The sequence below is a fragment of the Herpailurus yagouaroundi genome, unplaced genomic scaffold (assembly GCF_014898765.1).
Source record: "Herpailurus yagouaroundi ecotype Mexico unplaced genomic scaffold, PumYag 67702, whole genome shotgun sequence".
Taxonomy (NCBI): Eukaryota; Metazoa; Chordata; class Mammalia; order Carnivora; family Felidae; genus Herpailurus; species Herpailurus yagouaroundi.
In genome coordinates, this window is record NW_024420501.1 from 3,375,042 (window position 1) to 3,394,690 (window position 19,649).

General features: G+C 45.6%; 1 pseudogene; it reads left to right on the forward strand.

Annotated features, from left to right (window-relative positions):
* Positions 1 to 18,450: 18,450 nt before the first annotated feature.
* Positions 18,451 to 18,550, forward strand: LOC121025853 (uncharacterized; annotated as a pseudogene).
* Positions 18,551 to 19,649: the final 1,099 nt, after the last annotated feature.

Sequence of the window (19,649 nt, forward strand, 5' to 3'; positions counted from 1 at the left end):
ATTGTAAGACATCGCTCGTTTATCAAGTTGAAATTTATTCGAGACGTTTGCTCGTCTTGTGGAACCCTCGCAGAACAAGTTACTCGCAATCCAAGGTTTTACTGGCTGTGACTTATCCTCGGCCGGGTCGGCTAGAGAAGAACAGAGCCAAGATTTGCACGATGACAAACTGACTCAAGCTTAAAACCTTAACCCCAATACCACGCTGTCTTCAACAAATGCCTAAGTCAAGATCCTGTATATCCTGGATAATCAGCATCGCCACAGAGCTATAAAGTAGGTTTCATCAGCCCCAATTCAGAAAGGAGGAAACTGAGGGGCAGAGAAGATCACTAAATCGCCCCAAGTCTTCCGGCCACGTAGCAGAGCCACAGTACAAATTCAAATCGGCGCTAAATCTCTTTCAGCGTTAGAGACGCCAGCTCTAACCACGCTGGAAAAGTAAACCACCACGCAGATCGTTCTTCCAGAGGACCAGCATGACGCCGAAAACATACTAGTTTTACAAATGCCTCGGGCACACAGTACCTTGGGGAGTACCTGGTGCAGCCTCTGGGTCTGCATTAAACAGCTTCCACAGAAACTAGTGATTCTCCAGGACCAGCAATACACCCTGCACTTTGATTTGCTCTGATAAGAACAGACACCCCCCTGGGGAGGGGGAGTAGAAGACAGGCTGAAGGGTTGACATTCCAAAGTAGTTGGCAGTGTGCTTGGGTCTGCCGTGGTTACGCTGTGTGCCATGCGGCCACTTGTTCGGGGACGAGGCTTCTAAGTTACCTGGGGACTTTAATTTCAAAGTGATTTTACCTATGAATTCTACCACTTAGGAAAACAGATTTGTTCGCATCATTCCCGGGAAGCATGTAAAAAAACATGCTAGGAAGGTTTTATTTTTTTATTTTTATTATTACTAAAAAATTTTTTTTTGATGTTTATTTGTTTTTGAGAGAGGGAGAGAGAGAGAGACCGATCCAGAGTGTGAGTGGGGGAGGGGCCGAGAGAGAGGGAGACACAGAATCCGAAGCAGGCTCCAGGCTCTGAGGTGTCCGCACAGAGCTCGACGCGGGGCTCGAACCCACAAGCTGGGCGGTCATGACCTGAGCCGAAGTCAGACACTTAACCGATGGAGCCACCCAGGCGCCCCACTAGGAAGATTTTATTAATGGAAAATGCAATGTTTCCAAAAATTGTTGAAACCACAAGAAAAAATTCCTCAACGTATTCTTAAAGAAAAAGTTATTAGCAAAAAAAGTATTTTAGAATAACTAAAACATATGTAACCAAGTTGAGGATTCTTTGCATATCTAAAATAATTCTGTAGTTATATTACATAAAATGAATCACAGTGTATGTGTGATATAAATACTATAGTTTTAGACCTATTAATTTTTACTGTACACATCCAACATACTTTCCAGTATGTTTTTAGGATTTAACTTCTTACAAATAGGGTTACAAGTTTTTTAACTTTAAGAAACGCAAGGTTGGAGGGGGGGAACACCTGGGTGGCTCAGTCGGTTAACCATCTGACTCCCGGTTTCAGCTCAGGTCATGATCTCATGGTTCGTGGGTTTGAGCCCCACTTCGGGCTCTACACTGGCAGCGTGGAGCCTGCTTGGGATTCTCTCTCTCTCTGCCCCCACCCCCACCCCAATAACTAACTAAATAAAAACTCAAAAAAAAAAAATAGCAAGGTTGTTTTTACTTTGTGCCAATTTTTGACAAGTAGCCAAAACTTGCCATTCAGGACAGATTAGCAGCCTTTGGGATGAACAACAATGGTATGATTTCTTACCGGAGTATGTCACAGGATACAGACACTGGGGGGTCAAAAACACCTTGGGCCACAACCCTAGCTCTGCCTCTAATTAGCAAGGTATGTCATATTTTGGCAGGCTACTTAACCACTCTGTTTTCCTCTATGTAAATTGGAGCTGTACTGTATTCCTAAAAGGATTAAACAAAATAACACACATACAGTGCCTGACCCATACATAGTTGGCACTCAGTAAGTGTTCATTTCTATCACCACCACCCACGTCTCCATTTTCTGGGGAGAAAAAAATTAAATACTACTTTTGCCAGATGGAGCTTAGTACACACACAGTTCCACTTTCCAAAATACCAAGATGAATAGTTTTCTGCCTTTTCAGCTTCGGGTTTCAGGAAAAAGAGTGTTTGGCCATCCTGGGCACATGCCAGTCTTTACAAGCCTGGAACAGTTTCTTTCCTACCTGCGAAAGACGGAGGGCTCTGAAGTTGGTGAGAATAAAGCAAGGGGTTAAAAAGGGTCCCTAACGGAACAGAGCCACCAGCCCAGAGCCAGCCTGGAATACCACGACAGCGTCAGCATTCCTCCAAAACGGAAAGGGCTCCTAATCTCAGACTCTGAGTGGGCTTACTATTCTCATGAAAGTCAAAGTTCGACGGTTCCCCTTTTCGCCTAAAATGTTCACGGTATTCCTTGAGGTAGTCGCATATGTAAGTTAAGCACAAGCTGCGACAGTAATCATTAAAAATCCCAAACACTAATATGCGGAAGATAAGAGAGTTTGATAAATCTGTTTAAATGCCACTCAAACGTTTATTTCACCAGGAACGACCCGATACCTTCAAGTGTACAATACCAGACCAAGCTTTGGGAACGCAAAGACACACGTGCAGCTGTACTAAGTATCGGGAAGGCCAGCACCCTGAGAGAGGAGTAACGATAGCGAATGCTTACTGAGCATTGACCGTCTACCAGGTTCTCCTGTAAGATGCTATACAGACCTATTTAATCTTCATGACAGCTTTGTGGTCAAAATGACCATTAGCCCCGTTGTACAGAAAAGGAGACCGAGGCACAGAGTGATCAAGTAACCTGTCCGCGGTTACACAGATAAAAAGTCACGAGTAGAACTTCCCTCGTGGAGCTGCTGTTCTAGTGCGAGCAGACAGACAATAAACGAGAAGGAAAATATATAGTAATAGCGCTAAGGAGAGCAGTAAATCAAAGAAGAAAAGTGTTGGGGGGCGGTCACAATTTCGAAGGCGGCCTCCCTGAGGAGACATCATGACTAAAGAAGGGACTCCCCACCTTGCTCACACACAGACACGAAGAAACCAAATGAAGATTTCCCCCGTGGCGATAGTCTCTAAAAACTCCAGAGGCAGCAGTGAAGACAGGCACTCACATAGATCATTATAATCCGGTGATGAATGTGAATTAATAATGAAGAGCTACAGGGAAGAGGGGGCAAAAAGGGTGCCTGACTCAAACCCAATCAGGGGTAGGCAACAACTTCCTGAATGTGATGCCCGAAGCAAGTCGTACAAAGATGAGCAGGGGTTTAGACTGAGAAGAGGGAAGATCTAGCAGAGGATGCGGCATGTGCAAAGGCCCAGGGGCAGGAGATGGCATGGAATGACTGAAGGATCTACAGGAGTTGTCCTGTTGCTGAAGGAAAACGTGTAAGGAGAATGGCAAGAGGCAAGGCAGGACAGGGACCAAGCAGTCTACAGTGCGGATGGCGGCACACGTTCCCCTCCAGCAGGTACCGCTGAAGGACTGGACCACAGGCTGCCGCTGCGAGCATGGGAGAGTAAACGGGAGTTATTGGAGCAAAGCACAGACAGGACTTGGAGGTCTAGTGCTGGAAAGACAGTAAATGAGGATACCATCCACTCAACCAGGGAAGGCAGGAGGACCAGAGCTGGGAACGGAGGTGACGAGCCGTTCTGGACGTAGCAGCTGCTTCTGGGGAGCCTACAGGAAAGCCCAAGGGACCTCTTCAGTAGGCAGCCCCAAATACCGGTCCAGGGCTTAGGGGAGGACTGGGGCGGTGATAAGGTCGATGTATTCTTCATCTGCTTACATTTAGCAACTGGGGGCATGACTTTGCAGATCCCCCACAAAAAGAGAGTCAAGGACAGATCTTTTTTTTTTTTTTCTTCGAATAATATTATCGTCAAATTGGCTGACATACAGTGTGTAAAGTGCGCTCTTGGTTTTGGGGGTAGATTCCGGAGGTTCATCCCTTAGATACAACACCCAGTGCTCATCCCCACAGGCACCCTCCTCAATGCCCATCACCCCCTTTCCCCTCTCCCCCACCCTCCATCAACCTTTAGATTGTTCTCTGTATCCAAGAGTCTCTGATGGTTTGCCTCCCTCCCTCCCTCGCTGTGACTATATTTTTTCCCCTTCCCCTCCCCCACGGTCTTCTGTTAAGCTTCTCAAGATCCACATACGAGTGAAAACATAGGATATCTGCCTTTCTCTGACTTGTTTCACTCAGCATAATACCTAAGGACAGACCTTGAAGGAACAATATTTTAAGGGTCTTCTGTGGTTTTATAACCTGGACAATATAAACAACCTACACATTTAAGATGTATATAATTCAGTGGTCTATAGTATGTTCAAAGTCGGGCAACCATCACCATGATTCAGTTTCATAACATTTTCATGCCCTATAATAAACCTCTGTAAACCATTACACTCACTCCCCGCCACTGACCCCCTAAACCCCAGCGAATCAATAATTTACTTTCTGGGGCGCCTGGGTGGCTCGGTCGGTTAAGCGTCTGACTTCGGCTCAGGTCATGATCTCGCAGTTGACGAGTTCGAGCCCCGCGTCGGGCTCTGTGCTGACAGCTCAGGGCCTGGAGCCTGTTTCAGATTCTGTGTCTCCCTCTCTCTCTGTCCCTCCCCTGTTCACACTCTGTCTCTGTCTCAAAAATAAACGTTAAAAATAAAAGAAAATTTACTTTCTGCCTATTCTGAGCCTTTTGTATAAATGGAATCATACACTGGGTGGTCTTTTGTGTCTGACTTCTTCCACTTAGTGTAATGTTTTCAAGGTCCATCCATGTTGTGGCATGTATCAATACTTTGTTCCTTTCTATGGGTGTACAGTACCCATTGTATGGATGTACCACATTTTCTTTAGGTATGCATTCATGGGTTGGTGGACATTTAGGTTGTTTTCACCTTTTGGCTACTATGAATAATGCTGTTATGAACATCTGTGTACCAGTTTTTGTATGGACAGGTTTTCACTTCTCTTGGGCATACACCCGGGAGTAGAACAGCTGGGTCCTAGGGTAATTTCATGATTAACTTTTTTTATTAAAAACATTTTTTTTTAAGTTTATTTCTTTGGAGAGACAGAGAGAGCAGAGGAGGGGCAGAGAGAGAGGGAGAGAGAGAATCCCAGGCAGGCTCTGTGCTGTCAGCATGGAGCCCAATGCGGGGCTTGAACTCACTAACTGTGAGATCATGACCTGAGCCGAAACCAAGAGTCAGACACTTAACCGGCTGAGCCACCCAGGTGCCCCTAAAAACACTTTTTAAAATGTTTATTGTGGAGGGGGTTTATTGCAGGGGGGAGGGGGAGGCAGAAAATCCCAATCAGGCTCCTTGTTGTCAGCACAGAGCCTGACACAGGACTCGATGCCATGAACTGTGAGATCCTGACCTGAGCTGAAACCAAGAGTGAAATGCTTAACCAACTGGGCCACCTAGGTGCCCCATCACGATTAACCTTTTTAAGGAACGAGCAAACCATTTTTCGCAACGGTTACACCATTTTGCATTCCAAATAACCATGTAGGTGGGTTCCAATGTCTACGCATCCCCACCAGCATTACTTCTTTCCCTTTTTTCTTCTAAACGGTAATCCGAGTGGGCACGAAACAGCGTCTCGTTGTAGTTTTGATGTGCACTTCCTGAACAACTAACGATGTTGAGCACTTTCTCGTGTTCGCTGGCCAGTCGTAGATCCTCTTTGGAGAAATGTCTATTAAAATCCTTTGCGCAGTTTCCGATTGGACTATTTGTCTTTTTTGTTGTCGAACACACACTGTTCTGGAGGCTTCACTCTGATGCTTACTACCTGTGGGACCTTGCACAAGTCATTTAACCTTTTCCTAATCTGTTACCTCATCTGCACATTGGGAACAATTTATACCGATCCCCTAGCGTTGTGAGGATTGTATATGACAATGTTAGTAATCATTAAATGACAGCTATTATTGTTCAAAAGAGTATTTACACGCATTTTTAGATACCTATGTTCAAGTGTGTGATGGTCTTCATTCTTACCGTTCCAAAAGTTCTTTTTACACTGATTTCAAAATTATGAACTCTCAAATAGAACTATCAAAATGTAAACTTTTAATAACATCGTTAGTCCAACTTTTAAAAACAGCTTGTGTGATTCTACAAACAAGAGTAAAGAAAAACGTAGGGCTGTCTGGGTGGCTCAGTTGGCTTAAGCATCCAAATTCAGTTCAGGTAATGATCTCACAGTTCGTGGGTTTGAGCCTCGCACTGGGCTCTCTGCTGTCAGCACGGAGCCCTCTTGGGATCCTCTGTCTCCCTCTCTCCCTGCCCCTCCCCCGTCCATGCTTTCTCTCTCAAAAATGTATAAACGTTAAAAAAAAATAAAATAAAAATGTAAAAGGATGTTTAATAGCACTGTTTATAACAGTAAAAACATTAACTAAATGAATCCAAGTGTCTCTCAGGAAAGTACTGTTTAAACTAACTACGGAATATCCAAATAATGGACTACTGTGCAACTTAAAATACAGGAGTGGCCTGATATGTACCAATATGAAATCATCTCTAACGTGTATCAGGTGAAAAAGCAAATTGAAAAATATGATACTTTGAATGATACCAACCATACATAAAAAAAATCTATGTTACATGCATGTGTGTGTTTATGCTCACACAAACATGAAAATAATCTGAACACCTAGACAAGAAATCTAACAGTGGTGCCAAGCTTTTTATACCTTCTAGTTTTAAAAATGTTTCGGGGTGCCTGGGTGGCTCATTCGGTTAGGTGTCTGACTTCCGCTCAGGTCATGATCTCACAGTCCGTGGGTTTGAGCCCCACAGTGGGTTCTGTGCTGACCGCTCAGAGCCTGAAGCCTGCTTCGGATTCTGTGTCTCCCTCTCTCTCTGGCCCTCTGCTCATGCTCTGCCTCTCTCTGTCTCAAAAATAAATAAAAACATTGAAAAAAATTTAAAAATGTTTAACCACAGGGCACCTGGGTGGCTCAGTCAGTTAAGCCTTTGACGTGATTTTGGTTCAGGTCACGATCTCCCAGTCTGTGAGACGGAGCCCCATGTCGGGCTCTGCGCTGACGAGGAGTCTGCTTGGGATTCTCTCTCCCTCTCTCTCTGTCCCTACCCTGCTCATGCTCTCTCTCTCTCTCTCAAAATGAATAAATACTTTTAAAATGCTTAACCGCATATAATACTTTGCAATTAACAACAACACTGATTACTGACTGCCAATCAATTTTGTCTCAATCACATCTATCCTAGTTATATAAGATACAAATGAAAGAGACAGACCCTAGATGAAATCACTGTTATTAATTTTTAGGATAAAAATTGATCTAAATTTTGTGTTACTAATAAAGTACACTTTAGTCCCTGCTTGGCTGACACAACTTGAGTGCTTTAAGACAATCCAAGGAATTAAAATCCAGGTGTGACATCTTTAAACAACTAAAAATGGATTTTGTCCACAATAACTTTCGAAACAACAACTGCATCTGAAATGAGCAACAGTAAACTTGATGTAAACGAAGACTCACCAAAACACCGGGTAAAAATCCAACTTTATAACAGTTCCTATAATCTACCAAATACTCCCCCCCCCACCCCGTAGGTTTCGCGTGGTTCTTTTTTTCTTTAACTTTTTAAAAAGTTTATTTATTTATTCTGAGAGAGACCGTGACTGCGCGAGCAGGGGAGGGGTAGAGAGAGACAGAGAGACAGAGAATCCCAAGCAGGCTCTGCACTGCCAGTGTAGAGCCTGACGCGGGGCTCGCACCCATGAAGCAGTAAGATCATGACCTGAGCTGAACCACGAGTCTGATGGTCAACCGACTGAGCCACCCAGGCGCCCTTCACGCGGTTCTATCGTACTGCCTGCCGATCTGCTCTACAATTTTCAAAGAAATTTGTACTTTCAGGATTTTCCCAGAAAAGACAAGGAAGAGAGGGTGGGGTGGGGTAACTGTTATCTTCCAATGCTTCTGGGCAATTCACTTAACAAACTGATGGGGGGAAACAGTGACGTGGGGCTGCCGTGAAAAAGTGGGGCTTGAGCTTCAGAATCAGCACTTTTAGCACAGAATGCTTTGCCTTGTCCAAAGCATCCCCAGATATACAATCTAATTATTTAAAGTTACTGAGCATAATGGATTTTTTAGTCTGATGCAGCAATTTGCATGAATTCATGTGACCAGAAATGTGTTTATTTTCCAAAGAAAATGACCTCCCAAGAGGAAAGGAAACCACCCAGCCAGAGGGCCTGTTTTTCTTTTCAACACAGCTTTCTCATCTCCAAGTTGCCAAATATTAATCTCTGTCTAGTTTTATATAGTGGAGCGGACCTCAAGTGCTTTAAGAGATATGGTCACATGTTGTTTAAGGCATGCGAAATTCTTTTTAAAATGTCTATGGCTTTTTATTTCAACACCGAGTACATGTTTGTAAATCTGGGTTTGATGCGTAGTTTTTTTTTTTTTTCTTCCTAAAAAAATCACTAGCATGACTATAGAGATTAACATAAAAGTTGACTGGCTCCATCATAAAGACAGAAAGTAGAGCGGTGGCTGAAAGGAGTTAGAGGAAAGGGAGAATGGTGGATTATTATTTAATTAGTACAGTTTTGCAAGATGAAAAGAATTCTGCAAATGGATGGTGGCGACTGTTGCAAAACAGTACGAACGCACTTAATGCCACAAAACTGTACACGTACAAGTAGTTAAGGGGCGCCTGGGTGGCTCAGTCGGTTGAGCGTCCGACTTCGGCTCCGGTCACGCTCTCGCGGTCCGTGGGTTCGAGCCCCACGTCGGGCTCTGTGTTGACAGCTCCGAGCCTGGAGCCTGCTGTGGATTCTGTGTCTCCCTCTCTCTCTACCCCTCCTCCTCTGTTCATGATCTCCCTCAAAAATAAACATTAAACAGTAGTTAACATGGTACTTTTCGTCTGTTATGTGTACCACAGTTAAAAGTGGTTTTACAAAACTAAACTTCCTTCTTTCGGAAGCATCATTACCAAAAAAAGTCGACTGTCTCCAAGGACACTGGGGTTAGAGTGCCGCGCCCCCCCCCCCCCCCAGGTGTCGTGAACCACGATTCCAATTCCTCGAGCCCGAGGACCAGGAAGATCAGAAATACAGAGCTGATGGCAGCAGCTGTGTGCAAGAACTCCCAGCTCTGCTCCAAACTACCGACTTGGACGAGTCGTTTGAACTCTGTCCTTCAGTTTCCTTGCCTGTAAAATATGGAAAATGACAGTACTTCAACCTCACCAGGTGTTTCTGAAGATTTACTGAGAGAATTCCGGTGGAGCACCCACGACACTCGGTTGATTTCCCCCAAATGAAGGGAGAGGCATTCGTGCCCGTCTTGGCAACGGGGTTAAGAGGACAAGTGGATGTGTGTCACTGTATGTCGCCGCTCAGGGCCGATTCCAGGCCTTCTCCCCCGTGGCTGACCGATTACAGGGATCTGGGGGCTCTAGGCTGAATCCAGGTTTTCTCAAAGGATGCTTCTGAGACGGTCAGCAAGAGACTCCCCGGGGAACCTGGTCAAAATGCAGAGCCCTCTGTCCCGAGCCAAAAACCCAGTGAATCCCAATCTCTGGGGGTGAGGCCTGGGAATCACAACCATACCCGTCTCTAATCGGACTAAATGAGGGGAAGGGGAAACCAAAGGGGGTCTGGCTCTGCAGTAAGGCTTCCTCATTTCTCCCTCTCTGATTAACTTTACTAGCAGATGGTACATGGATCTTGACATCTATTTCCATGACCAGCCAAACGTCTTGTCTATTTTTCTTCCTCCTCCTCCTCCTCCTCCTCCTCCTCCTCATCTCGTTCTTTGATGGAAAAGCATACCAGCCAAATTTAGGACTCAATCCTCTCGCTATCATATCACTTTCATTACCAAATGTCACGTCCTCAGAATAAAATCGCACAGACTTAGGTGACTAGAACGTCTGTCCATCTCTAGGATCTGCCTCGCTTCTCGTCTGGCCACCAGAGTTCTGGTATTTATTGCTCTTCTCACGCTCTTTAGCCAAGGAAAGAAAAGGACCTTTGAAGGACCTTCCTCAGGGTAAACAAGATAACAGCCCTGGGATTCTTTTGAGAACAATGACAATAATCCTGGAGGAGTATGAAGGTGAAGAGCGCCCCAGCCTTTGGGGAAGTGTGGAATTTTCTTAGGAGGCAGGAGGACAAGGTTGTAAAATGAAAAAGGAAAGGTCACAGGTTGGCTCTGAAACGCCCTTCTCGGAGAAGTGCTTCTAGCTCATTCTTCCCGTCCGGTGACCTGCAGCCTTACACGTTTTCCCTGACAAGAAAACACCGTGTTTCATCCACAGTATCAGGAACTGAGCCAAACTCTCCCCATCGGCCACGAAATCCTCCTCTAGTGCTTGGGCTCTAACAGCAAGTAGGGTAGTCTGGGAAAACAAACAACAGCAACAGCACGTAACCTTGAACTCCCATCCCCAGCTTGCTAGAAAAAGTTTTGATAAAGAATCAACCGGAAGAAAATGCCACAGTCGCTTTTCTAACGAGAAGAACACCAACCAAAGCGGTGGGTCGTTTTCCTCAAATGGCGACATGGAAGTGATCCGAGGGAAAACCGTGATCTCCAGAAGCAGGCTCCGGGCCACACCGAGGTGTTCAAGTTCTCCTTCCCAACGAAGCAGCACGTGAGGCAGAGAGCGTAGTTCCGGTGCCTAACACCACGGATTTCTTCCGAAGGAGAAACCTAAAGCTGCGAGCGGTAACACACTGGCATCCCGAGCTTTCCGGCAGGAACAGTAACACTACCTACCTCCAAGGGTCTGGGAGAGGGCTCCAGGAGGTAACCGTGTGCGGAGCACTTTCAACAGCCCCTGGCACTTGCTAGGAGAACTGAAAAAAGTCAGCCGCTGTTACTGGTGTCAGCTTTACGCGAAAGTGACACGCAATAGAAGTCTGGCACAGCCACACCTTCCGGATGCGGCTTGGCGATTTACTGGGATGGAAGGGTGACTTTAAAAGCCAAAATGCAGTAAGAGAGCTCTTCAAAATGCACAAGAAGTGCCAGCAGGTGAGCACTGACCCATCTGTGGCCATACGAACAAGAGGAAGAAAGAAAACACTGACGCTCCCATACACATGCCACATGGGACCAGGCGGCGCGCATCTGTGTTTGTCTCTGCCCACCCGCCAGTGCCCAGCGAGGGCTGAGGTGCCACGGCTGCTGTCCCGGACCCGATCCCTCCAGGCTCCCTGGTCTGGGTGTCCGTGAGGACCGTGGCTCGAGTGTGCTATCAACTAGCGAACCATTCCTGCGCCGGAAGGCACTCTTCCCCGTCATCGCTTCCTTACTTGTTTACGCTTGGATTTGCTTTTAGCGCCTCAAAGGGAAGTTAAGAAATAGCAATTAACGTTAATGACGGACATCATCCTAAAAAGGCACAGTGTCTCACCTGGCCAAGCACAGGCTGCATCATCCGTGGATCTCAGCAACCTCATCTTAGCAACTTCTGAGGCGGCAGCCACGGGCTAAATAATACATGTGGCCGAGACGACCCATGGGGCGACACGAGAGCCATCTCCTTCCTGGTGGCTCAGCGAGCAGCACTGACCAGGCCGCCACCCATTAGCCACGAGATACACGTCCCTGCCGGCCGGAGAACCCACCGGGCCCTGAACGGGAGCAGTCTGGGAAAGGGGAATAGAGTCAAAGAGCTGACTAGAATCCAGGGAGACCTTGAGTAACACGCTTCCACAAATAATCCATACGCCGCAGATGCCTTTGCAAAAACCCACTGTGTTGCAGCCGGGGACACAAATGTTTTCTTAACGAGAGGGGACGCAGAATGGTAACCGGACCAAGAGTGTTACGTTTCCAGTTGGGCTCCGAACCCTAAGCTCCACCTGGGGTTAAGGCTTTATGACTTGAACTTGTTTAACTTCTCTAACTTTCAGCTTCTGGTGAAAACATGGAGGGGTCAGGAAATAATGCACGGACAGGCCTTAGCACAAGGCACACAGTGGACACTCAATAATTACTAGCCGTTACCACGAAAACCATAAAAATGGCGTGTAGGTTGTCAGAAGAGCCCACAAAGGCCTGTTTGACCAATAATGCGGGCAGAAGAGCAAACGTTAATAGAGGGGAGAGAAAAAAAAAAAAACCAGTAAAACCAGATACTGGAAATATTAGTTACTAACAAAATAAAATCCACTTTAAACAAAATGTGTGTGAAACAGGGATACTTAAGGAAGAGCAAGCTTGATCACAATAAAGTGTATGATTTCTGTGTCAATTCTGAAGAAACCCTGACACCCTGAAAGAGCTTCAAAGGTCGACTGCATAGGTTCAGTCATTCAACAAACATTTATTGAGCATTTACTATATATATCGAGCATAGTGAGGGACCAGAGACTACGGTAAGTGCTAAAAACAGACGCATGTGTAAAATGCTGCAGTGGGGTAGAGCACAGGGGTGGAAGAGATTCATTCTGTCCCAGGTATGTCAGAGACGGGAGACCCAGGACGGCTTCATGCAAGAAATGACATGTGAGTTAGGCCCAGTACTTCCTCAGGGAATGGGAAAAAGGCCACTCCAGAAAGGGGGAACAGCAGGAGCAAATGCCTGGAGGTATCAGGCAAATACCTAGAGGCATCTGAGTTACCTGGGAGCCGGCGAAGAATCCAGTATGGCCGGACTAGGGTACTGAGGAAAGCACCAGTTGTGGACAGGAGGCTCCATGCTAAGCTCAAGAAAACATGGGCGAGTTTCAGCTCCCTCGGGCTTTAGCACAGAGGTAAGTGAATAGGGCAAGACTGATGTTTTGAAAAGGCACCCTCATGATACAGAACCGCAAAAAAAATAACTACCCTGAAAGTCAGGGTAGGAGTTATTCTGGACGAGGGCAGGTTGATGATTGGGATAAGGCACCTGGAGGGACTTCTGGGGTGGCTCTCAATGTCCTGTTTTTTGATCTGGATGGAGATTGTAAGTATGCTTGCCTTGAGATACTATAGTAAGCTACATATTTTTTGTTTGGTGTTTTGAATCCTTGCGGAATTTTATAATAAAAAAAAAGCTGAAAAGGAAAACACCCTCTTGTGACACTGTGGTCAGACTGGGGAAAAGAGGGAACTGGAAGGAAGATCAGGAAAGAAGTTCTTGCCTCTGAAGAAAAGACGATGAGGGCCAGGGCAAGGACATTGGGAGCGAGAAGGAGATAAACCCGTTCGAGAAACATCTTACCAGCTGACTGCCAGAGGCTTAGAGGAGAAGAGCTAAGTGAGTTCAGATTGGAACATACTGATACCTTTGAGACTTCAAATACTACTTTCCCTCTTTTTAAATTTATGGCTTTCCTTTGCCTTGGTGCATTTATCGATAGTAATATTCTATTCCCTGTTCACTCCTAATTCAGTTCAAGTCCTATTTTTGGCTTTCAAGTAGAGAAGACGGGAGTGGTTCTCGATGTAATGTCAAGACTTGGAAGAAAGGAGGAAGACGGTCAAGAGAAATGTGTATAAGCACATAGAAAGGGGAAGCTCGCTGGTGAAATTAAAAACTGTTAGTGAAAGAGGTACACGGATAACGTCGCAAGCGAACTCTTCCACTAACATGGAAAAGATACGTAAGGCAAAGGCTATGAGGTCAAAGCCTCCCAACCTGACCACCAAACGTCAGGGAAAGGAACGCATCATGCAACCATCGTATTCTCACATGTCTGGGTCTCGTTAGTTGTACGTTCCCTGAAGAATTCGAATCGAAGTTTGAGGGTGAGAGAGACGGGTCGATGAGAAAGAGAAGAAGGTATTCCACACCAGGTCAGAGCACAGTTGAAGAGCAAGTGGGTTTGCAGGTGTATAAGCCAAAATGAACGGTCTCCACGTGAGACAAGAGCTGGGTATCGGCAAAGGTGTTTGATTCGTTACAGAACGAGCGTAACAGCCCAGGTCCCCAGAGCCCCAGGCCGCCCACCGTATCACAGAACAGGCACTCGCCAAATGCAGGAAGAACCAACTTGGAGAATCCGCACAGAAAAACAGTACCCCTTTACCCTCAGACCCCTGCTTCTACTGCAGAAGGATGATAAAACCTAGCTACCACTTGCGGGATAAATACTCTGTGTCAAGCACCGTCTAAGCCCTTAGCATGAATTACCTGGGGGAACCCTACCAGCAGGCCCATGGTGGAGGCACCATTGTTCATTGCCACCTCAAGAAGAAGCAGCCTGCCTCCCTCCAGGTGGGAACTCCGGAGAAACAGCACAGGAGGGACACCGCACAGGACAGACGTGGACCTGGGCGAAGAGGGGCACCTGCTTCGTACGTGGTCGCGCCTCAGGTCACGGGTAGAAGACGACGCAGGGATAAGGGGCTAAATCTCTAGCCGCTGCCACAGTGACTCCGTCGGACCCTGTCATCAGCACGTCTCTGTCCTCCGGCAACACGTGCCGGCGGCAGGCAGGCAGCGGTACTGAGATTTGGAATCCTGGCCAGCGCTCTGTTTCTTTCCATCGAAAATATGACCAGCATCTGGCAGTCGGCAAGCGGCAAGGGTCTCCGCGAATCCATGCATCACGGACCGGAGTGTCAGAGCCGGTCCAATTCCATTCCAGAATTACAGTTCAGCTGCACCGAAAACTAAATACACAGGAGCCATTAGGTGGGGCTTTGAAATCCCTCTGCTCGGTGGAAATTTCTATTCTGGTAGTGGTTGTAGGAGACTTGATCTTTATCGCACTTTTCCTGGCAGCAGTAAAATTCCATTTCCATCAACTCCGTTTCCTCTCAGGAAAGAAGTCTCTCAGGAAATATTCAAAACATTGTTCTCAACAAAGTTCTCAAATATGAATCATTTTCAAGTGCCAGGAAGACACTCCTTCCCCCACTGTCTTGCATCATAATATACTCTCCCCCAAATGACGGGCTTTGGACAAGATATTTGCAAAAAAAAAGACAGAAACAGAATAGGGTCTTCGTTCTTTCCCCAATATGGCTTTGCTCAAGCAGTTCACTCTGCCTGGACGAGCTTCAAAGAGCTTCTCCTTTGATCTGCGTAGCCAAGTGCTACCAATTCAGCCATTCATTCAACAAATACTTCCTGAGCACCTGGGTTTTTTTTTGGTCCCGTAATAGATGGCAGGGATTCCAATAAGCGTATTAGGAATTAAGTGGGCGGAAGTTAGGGGACGGTCATTGTAGGCCGTGGGACCATCATGTGACATGCTGAAAATTTCCTTCACCAAGTTTCCCAGAAAGAGGAGGGAACATTTAAAGCTGGCCTTTTCGGGACAAGTAGGAGGAAGTCAACGGAAGAAGAAAGGCATTAACGGAGGCCAAGAGGAAGGCCTCCGACTGAGCGGCTGCCTCAGAAATCCATTCTAATGTTTGCGTTGAGGCCCTATTTCCCACGGGCTGCACCTGACCAACGAGTGAGTGTGGCAGGGACAGGGCTCCACAGACCTGGATTACCCAAAGGCTTTCCCGAACCTTCCTTCCACCGCGCGGCAGCCTAGAAAGCTTCTCTGCCTAAGCTGCTCTTCTCTTCACTAGGGGTCAGACTTGCATCATGGACTAATGGCACTCCCACCCCTCCCACCTCCCCATCATCTCTCACCCGGGTGGTGGTTTCCCTTAATAAGATCCTTGCCAGTTTCATCCTAAAAATTCCTGCTTCTCAGAGGACCCACACTAACACAGCATTCTCCGGAGGGCCCGGCAGGAGTAAAACACTCAGAGGCAAGAAAAACCATGGCGCGTTCTGAGCACTGCAAGGACCGGTGTGTGCCCGGTGCTCGCCGTGGAGGTGTGGGTACAGGGGGAGGAGAACCTGGGCCAAATCAGAGAAGGCCTTGTAGGTCTGAGAAGAACCTTGGACGGGGTCCTCGGAGAGACAGGCAACCACCAGCAAGTTTCAATCAGGGAAAGGGTACGTGTTTTCTAAAGACTGTTCTGGCAGCCCAGAGGACGGACTGGGGTAACCATAATATGGAGGCACCTCCGCGTACACGTCCATCCGGTCGGCCAGCTCGTGAGGTCCTTCTGAGTAGAATCATACGGCTTGTGTTCATCTCTGTGCCCCTGTAATGACCAGACTACTGTTTAGCACAAAGTAGCTACTCAAGAGGCCCTACACCGAAGCTATCAGGCTCGGCCTCCCCTCACCGCCCAACATTTCAAATTCAACCACCTTCCAAAAGTTCGGTGACCAGCCTCTGAACATTCCTGCTCAGGCACTGGAACTCTGTCTAGCCAATCTAGAAAAAGAAAGTTACAGGCGTGAAGAACGGTAGAGGTTACTCCCCAAACTGTATCTTCAAACTGTATCTTCTGCTAATTAGTTAGCTCGTGGGCTCTCTTTGAAGCTGGGAATCTAATCACATTTGTTGATACTAATTGTAAGGACAAAGGTCATTAGGTATTTAGTTTCGGAATGTTTACCAGGTCAATGAAGTTTAGAGTCACAACAGGCTCAAGGCCCACAGGTCTTATGCAAAGAACACGGAACAAAACTCAGAAGTGGGTTCTGGACACTGGTGCAACTATCTAATGGTGATCTTTGGGGAAACACATTGCTAAGGTTCTATTTCTTACATCATAAAGTAGAAAGAAGACCTACCTTAGTTGGTAAGGGGAAAACTGAACCAGAAGATGTGGTCAGTGTGCTCTGAAATACTGTACTGTCACTTAATTTGTTAGGACGGTGGATCTCAAGTGAGTTCTTACTCCCCCACGCCCCAAACAAATCTAAGGGCAGGAGCAGTCTGTTGGAGACGGTGAATATGCACATTACCCTGACCGTGGCGATGACTTCGGGGGTGTATGCATATGTTCAGAACTCCTCAAACTGGAGACATGCAGTATATACAGTATTTTGTTACCAATCGCACTTCAGTAAGCCTGTTTAAAAAAGACTAGTGATTACCAATTCTGATTTACAACACCACCAAGCAGTGCTGTGATAGTCTCCAAAAATTCTCAAAATACAACAGATTTTCCTTTACTTTCATCTGTCACACAGCACTTTTAGTTGGAAGGGTACTGCTAGGAAGTCAAATAATAATGAGAATCAGTTCCCAGAAGCGATGGACTGCCGGAGCCAACAGCCTTCCTGAGGTCCTGGGCACTGAAAGGTCCTTTGATGATGGCCTGACGCCCTTTCTCAGACTCAGCCATTTTTCTCATTGCTGCCTCCCTGACTTGACTGATGAAAACACAGCTCTCTCCGGCCCTACTTGGGATAATCAAAACCACCTTACTGAAAAAGGAATCATTACCTTCGAACAGTCTGAAATGCTTTCTGGAAGTTAGGGAAGTGAGTTTCAGTGACTCAGAAACTGTCATATCTGCATGAGCCAGGGCTCTAAAGCTAGCTATCAGTGGCCGGCTGCCCATGTAAAATGAGAAAATGGCATCTCCAGTCCTGCTGGCCGAGACCATCACTTCTAGACCACACGAGGATAGACACAGAAGCGTGCACGCACTCATTTCCAGAGCCCAAAGCATTCAGCAGTATCTTTTAAGCCTTCCAAATTTGCAAGATGATTCAGTAAGTTGGTATTGTTTGGATTGAGGAAGGAGGTGGGTAAAAAGTAGAGGAAATTAGGTCCGTTTTTATAGAAAGGAACTTGGCTCTAGGCTATTTTGGTAAAACAACTAAACTACAAAATCATCCTAAGTCTTATCTGCCATTTTCCAAACCCAAATCAATTATCTCCAGGTATAAAGTGTATTTCATGGTTTTAAAAAAAAAAAATCAATAATAATGACAGTAATGGACACCACTGTATTGAGCACATGCTATGTGCGAGGCACTTTACGAAAATCATCTGTATTCCTCACAACAACCTGTGCTAAGTCTGTATTTCAGGCTTAAAGAATGAGTCTCAGAGAGATATATGTGCCACGAATCAAGCAAATGGCAGAGCTGAGATATAAACTAAGATATCTAAAAGCCCAGATCTTCAAACGGCAATAAAAGGCGGTAGAACATTTCTCCCTGGGGCTCCTGGCTCAGTCACAAGAGCATGTAACTCTTGATCCCCGGGTCATGAGTTCGAGCCCCACTCGTTGGGTGTAGGGCTTACTTAACGTAAATAAGAACATTTCTCCCTTTCCTAATCTCAATCACTCTCTCTCTCACACTCCCTCGTCCCTGTCCGCCCCCTCCTGCCCCCAACACCTCCCACACACGCACGCACTACCAGAGAGAAGCAATACAATCTAGTGGGCTGATATGGGTTTTACCAAACAAACCTGCATTTAAGTTCTGACCATGTCATTTACTAGCTGCAAGACTTCAATGGTGCAAATTATTTCCTAGACCTCAATTTCCCATTAAAGAGGATTAAATAAATGTACGCACTGCTTAGTACAAAGACACTCGCTCTATTTGTTTTAATTTCCCTTAATAAAGATGGAAGTGATTCTCGTGACCCTTAAAACACACATATGATTAAGGAATTGCCAACAACTTCATGGCACCTGACCATGGTTGTTATCTATAAAATATAAGAGAACAGTATACAACGGTCACGTGGGAGTTAGTCTAGGAATGCAAGTTCAACATTCAAAACTCGAGCAATGCCAGCGATAATATCAACAAAGGAAGAAAATCCATACATCTATATAGACTCAGAAAAAGTATGACATTTGCTCAACAGCCACTCATGATTTTTTTAAATATTCAATGAACTAGAAATAAAAAAGGGAACTTCCTCGGCCTGACAGAGAGCATCTACGAAAAACACCTATAGCTAACTCATACTTAATGGTGGAAAGACTGAATGGTTTCCCCCCATGAGACCAGGAATAATGCAGGGGAACCACACTTACCACGTGTACTCAACATCATACTGGACAGAAGTTCTAACTAATGCCGTAAGGCACAGAAAAAAATTAAAGGTAGATAAAATTGGAGAGGGGAAATAAAACTGTCTTTATTCACTGAAAACATAATAATCTAAGTAGAAAATCCAAAAGAATCTATAAACAACTACTGGATCTAGTAACCTTAGCAAGGTTGGAAAACAGACGATCAGTATACAAAACTGAATTTTGTTTTTATATACAACAGCGAATAACTGGGGACTGAAATTTTTAAGCACCATCTGCTGTATAGCACCAATAAAATATGCAATACTCTGGGATCGATGTAACAAAGTACTTTAAGATTTATTATGTTGAAAACTACAGAAAACACTGGTGAAAGAAATCAAAGATATAAATAGTTAGACAGATGTGTATTCATGGATCAGAGGACTCAATATCATCAATATTGCAATTCTCTCCCAAATTCATCAATAGATTCATTTCAACCCCAATTCAGTATTCAATTCAATGCTCAATAAAATCTGAGCAAGTTTCCTTTTTAAGAGATTTACAAGGTGGAAGAAAAAAAAAAAAAACTTACAAGGTGATCTAAAAGTTATATGGAAAAACAAATAATCTAGGACAACCAAAGCAATTTGAAAAAGAAAAATCTGGAGGGCTCAAGCCCACTAATTTCAGGACTTACTATAAAGCTACAAACTTCTCAAAACAGTGAGATATTGGCAAAAGAATAAACACACAGATCAATGGAGCAGAGTGGACAGTCC